Raw genomic sequence first — 5454 nt, forward strand, 5'->3', positions numbered from 1 at the left:
GGGTGAAATAACCCGGCAAAGGAAACAGAACATGGAAAGCGAACAGAGGCGTTCAGTGAGAAAGCTGATGAAATGACAGTGATACGCAGCCAGCAGGAATACTGTGACGTCACTCATGCTTCAGTGATGTCATCCGCTTTGACATGAACACCGCACATTCATTACTTTGCTCACCTGTGGGAGGGTAAACCACCATGGCACCACCCAACCCCGCGTACAGCCAGAACGTCCAGGAATTAAAGAGCAAAATTTTGGCAAGCTGCCAAGAAGGAATCTCGGCAGTGTTCTGAGGCTCTCCAGCTTGAAAGAGATCGTATTAGTGACCTGTGGACGCCTTGCGGAATGAAAACTTCGTCTTCAGCTTCAAGAAACTCGGTGGAGATTGCTGCATACAAGAAACTGGAAACCTCCTTTAGTCAGTGGACTGGAAGCTGAAAGGCACATCTTGACTTGCAAATGAAACTGGACAATAAAATTCGGAACGGAAAGCTAGGAAAATCACAAACATATGAGCTTGAAGAACAGGTGCTGAGAAACAAGTGATGCCATCAACAAAGATGTGGAAAGTTTCTTCAGGGAAGACAGAGACTGTGAGATATTGATTCAGTGGAAAAGAACACGGAACTGAAGCTGAGAGAGCTAAAAGCGTCCCTTCTGGGATGAAACCAGGAGGAAGTGTGAGAAACTTCTAGAACTACAAGAAAGAATCAGAGTAAACTGGATGAGAGAATCTGAATATGAAAATGAGCTCTGAAAAAGAGCAGGGACTGGCTCTGTCTCTAAAGGACAGGGAATTAAGTGAACGAGAATTGGAAAAACTTCAATTTCCTCTGGGTGACCTGGTTACTGAAGAGTGTCTTCTAATGCTCCCAAGTGAAGAGGTGAACATTGATGCGGAAATAGACACTGTCCTTTTAGAACACTTGAAGGAGCCTAATGTAGCTGAACGAATCGAGAAGTTTTCTACCAGTCCACCTTTATACTTGATAAGAAGAAAACACTATCCAAGAAAAAGCTTTTGGGCGTATTCCTTATGGTTTTGTGTGAGTGCAATGTGAGCAGCTTCCAGTACCTTTACAGACCGATCATAAGGCGTGTGAAGGAAAACATCTGACCAGAAGGAAAAGGACAAAATGGATTACAGTTGCACTTTTATTCATGAAATACTAAACGGAGTACAGGAAGGTATCGAACTGTCCCTAGCTCTGAAATATCATTTAACAAAGAATACCGAATAGATCTTCGGTGTATCTGTGCAGAATGGCAGCAGCGCAGTTTTAAGGAGATGCATGCGGCCTTCAGGAAAGCAAATGACTCGCCCGCCATCTACCTGGAGAGCAAGAGAGAGATATTTCTTCAATGTTTCCAGATTTCCTGCCAAGGAGCCACTTCTATCACAACATTTGCTGATTTCCTCTGCAGCAAGATCCTGAGGTCTTCGCCTGCCATGTTTATTGCAGCTTCCCATCCACTTTGATGAGCTGCATAAAAGCTCCCTGAGTGCATCTGCCAGCACTGACATTGAACTGGAGACCAAACATGGCGTTCAGTAGGGTTGACTTCCCTGTGCTCTGGATGCCAAGCACCGAGAGGACAAAGACTCGCTTGTCACCTAACTTCTCAATTAACCTGTCAAAGATTGCTGCAACCCACTGTAAGGGTACGTAAGAAGCATCACCATCCATCAGCTCAATGGGATACCCCGAAATCATCAGATCAGCTGCAATTTCAGGTAGTTTTTGCAAACGTTCATCTTTGGAGTCTGTTGATTCAAGAGCTTCATAAATCTGCCCTACCTCTCTGAAAATATGCTCAAGGCCAATGGATGAACTGTTGATTTCATTGGAAAGGGAATCTAATCTTGTCATCATTACAGTTTTGGAGTTGCTTTCTTCATTGCTTTTCTTAATTTCCAGGATCTGAGACCATAACTGATGATACTCTTTCTTCAGTTCATCAAGGCGATCGGAGGTCAGGTCATCCATGAAGACCTTCATCCACTGCAGGAAGTATTTCTTGGTGTTGACTGGCTGGGACTGGAGAAAGCCAAGGACTGATTTCATCAGCGGATTGAGGCTGCGTACTTTGCCTACTTGCTCTCTTCTTATTGCAGCTTTGTCACTTTCAATTTGGCTTCGATGATGTTCTATGCTGTTGTTCCCCTTCTCCTGTAAGCGAGTGAGTTCTTTGTCCTTTTTACACCAATCGTACCACAGTTTTCCTTGAAGGGGCAGTAGCTTTGATTTGATCTCAGACAGCTTCTCTTCCTTGAGCAGCCTCACCAGCTCGTTTGCCCTCCCTTTGGCTATCACACACGCTTCTGCATCTTCATCAACTAAGAATCCGTGCTGGCGAGCTGTTCCCAGACACATATCAAGGCTATGGAGTGTGCTTGAGCCCTGCAGGAGATCTCGGATTGTTTTTGTCAGCTCGCCCATTAATTCTGCTTCGTTTCTGTTCTTGATACCTATTCTTACATTTTGGCTAGATCGGCCAGCTGCAATGTTCTCTTTCCCAGTGAAAAGACAAACCAAAGGCCTCTGAGACTGCCACAGGTCTTGCAAAATTTTCCTGCATTTCTTCTCCCTCTGATTTGACTCAGAAAGGAGAACGACGACCACAGCAGAGATCTCCTGCAAGAAGCTCAGCTGTGGCTCGTGATCCCTGGCATCTCCGTGCAGGTTACAGAATGCAACACAGCTGTCAAAACTGTCATCGTCGCTACCACGGGGACAATACCAGGAGATCTCCACCACACCTTTCATCAGCAAACAGTCTTTGGTGCTGCCTTTGCAATGCCTGTGGAAAAATATGTCATGTTTTTGTTTGCTCAGCAGAGTGTTCAGGAGTTGCGACTTGGAAGAGGACGGAGAGCTGCCGATGCGTATGAAGGACACAATGGGTGTCTCTGCCTGATAAATGAGTTTGTTTGTGTAGCTGCTACTTTTCATCTGCTCTCCTGATTTTGCTGCTCCATTCCAGCTCTTTTTGACTTGGCTGAGGGACCAGAGAGGGAACTCGATCTTTGTAGTGCATGGGTTGGGTACCAGGAGGGGGAGTGCAAACTGGCAGAAGGCAAGCTTTGAGGAAATGTACTGTCTCATGAAATCATTGGCGCAATGAAAAATGGCCATCTGGATGTCCATAGGGTGCACACGGCTCTCCCTGATTTCAGATTCAGAGGCTCCTTCATCCAACTCACAGAAAAAGTCATCAAAGGAATCAGAAGGCTCTTCTTCAGTCGCTTTTGGTGTTGGCATGACTTCTGGCTTACTCTTGTCCTTGCAAGTCAGGTACCTCACCCTGTAGTCCACACACAGTAGCTTTTGCAGGAAGTAAAAAGGTAGTTCACTCTCCTCGCTGGGTTGGCTTTCATGTACAGATGTCTTGTGTATGATGTGGAAGTCTTCTGACCCCATTTTTCTTGGATAGTATCTCTCTAGCCCAAGGCGCTTAAGTAAGCTGAGGAACTCTGGGTTTGCACTGGCTTGATGAGTTTGGGATTTGCTGTCATCTGATTTGGGTTTGGATGGACTGGGAGGCGGTGTTCCATGCAAAGTCTCTTCCGTGTCTTTGATTATGCCGTGTTTCATGAGATTGACAGAGGTGTTCTGCAATTGCCCGCTGACGTAGGACTGCAAGTCTCTTTCCAGCACCTTCCAGTCTCTGACCGTGTTCTGTTTCTTGAGGAGATCTTCTATCTCAGCAGACCACGTGTTCTTCATCTTATCTTCCATGAAAGCCAAGCGGTCCCACCTATCATTCTTACTGACGCAATGGCAGGGAGGCACGTTGCTGCTGATTTAGGATGCAGAATGATAGAGGATAGAAACATCGTGAAAAGGCAGGATCTGATGAAAACAACAAATGCTCTTAGGCATCTGATATCATATATTCAGTTATTCATTTCCTTGGAGCACGGAGATAACGAAGTTAATTTCTTCACAACAAGGAGGTACTGAAAAGTGCTGCTTTCTACTCTGTATCTATCGCAGTTGAAACTAAGAGCACTAAGAGTTCTATGTCTTTTCCTTGAGATGTTTGTGTGTTAAGATATAGGCTATGGGGTGGAATTAGAGAGATGAATGGCAGATTCAGAGGTGCTGGTGAGTAGGTGACTTCCTGATGTGCTCTTCATTTGCAGCAGTGTCTGGGATGAGGTCCTGAACCTCAGAAATACTGGGAGTTTTGGGAAACGTGTGCTCAGTGCAGGTAACCCCATTGCATAATGAAGGTAGCTGGGGGAAGTCCTTACAGAATAGATGTGAGGATCCAGCAGGACTGAAGCAGAGATTTGATAGAGGTGATGTTTTCTGGAGGTGATTTCTGGCAAAACAGAAACGGTATTCAGCAGGAAACTCCTGCAGCGTCTTATCCGACAGGCATATGTTGATCCAGACATTGGGATTTTTTGCTTTTTCATTCAGAGCATGTTTGAAATCCATCAGCGTGAGCAGTTTTCGCTTATATACGTCGGCATCACCATCCCAGAGCGTCTCACGCCCTGCTCCACGGAAGCTCTGGACTCTTCCGGAACCCGCGGACAGATACACTCTCCAAATACTGTGCCAACACTGTGTTTTGTGAGTGCTTCATACGCAGCCCTGAGGCCGCTGCTCATCTGATAGGTGGATTTAAAATCTTTACTGTGGTGGACTGGATTATGTCCCCACACTGGGATCATCTGATAGCCCCCCCTATCGATTACAAACCAGGTTGTGTTACTGGCCACAAGCCACACTTCCACTGGGCAAGGGAATCTGTCTCCGATGGACCCCCTGTGTTGGTCACCGAGAGCTGAATCGCTGTGTGGCTGCTGCTTCTATCACTTCTCCCAAGTGTGATGCCTGTGAGCTTGATTTGGAAACATCCACATTCCCTCCTGCAGTGCCAGCAAGATGCCTGAAACTCGCCCTGACAAGGAGTTTTAGTGCTTCAGATGCTTGTTGCTTCATCTCTTCCCTTTGCTCTTCCCCTGAAACCCTTCAGAAGACGCTTTCCACCAGAATATGCCCCCAAAGTGGAGGGGTCCCTGGCTGACAGTTGTGACCAAACTGCTGCAGAGCTGGACATCCCTGCTCTTCAGAACTGTGGAGCTGTTGCTCTTGGGTGACGCTCAGAAAGGTCCCTCAGATGCTTGCAGCTCCCTCAGAGCCCCATCTGAGAGGCGAGTTGGTGCTTTGGAAGAACCGGCCGTGGGGATTAGTGGTACCCGTTGCTGCTACAATGTCGTTGCTCTGAACTGAGTGGCGAGTGCATTCCTTCTGTGAGGAGCTGCTGTATCTGTACCTCCTTCAACTGAACCCAAACGCGGCTTTGGCAGAAACGCTTAGGCTGAATCCAGTACTCCATGGACCGTTGTGAAATTGGTTCTGCTGCAAGAGAGAGGAAGAATTATATAATGTGACTTCTGCTCTGGACCAGCAAAGCTTGAACCCCGGGGATCTGATTGAG

General features: G+C 46.7%; 1 pseudogene; it reads right to left on the minus strand.

Annotated features, from left to right (window-relative positions):
* Positions 1–1451: 1451 nt before the first annotated feature.
* On the minus strand, positions 1452–5352 carry LOC107312332 (annotated as a pseudogene).
* Between the last annotated feature and the right edge of the window lie 102 nt (positions 5353–5454).

The sequence above is a fragment of the Coturnix japonica genome, chromosome 3 (assembly GCF_001577835.2).
Source record: "Coturnix japonica isolate 7356 chromosome 3, Coturnix japonica 2.1, whole genome shotgun sequence".
Classification (NCBI taxonomy): Eukaryota; Metazoa; Chordata; class Aves; order Galliformes; family Phasianidae; genus Coturnix; species Coturnix japonica.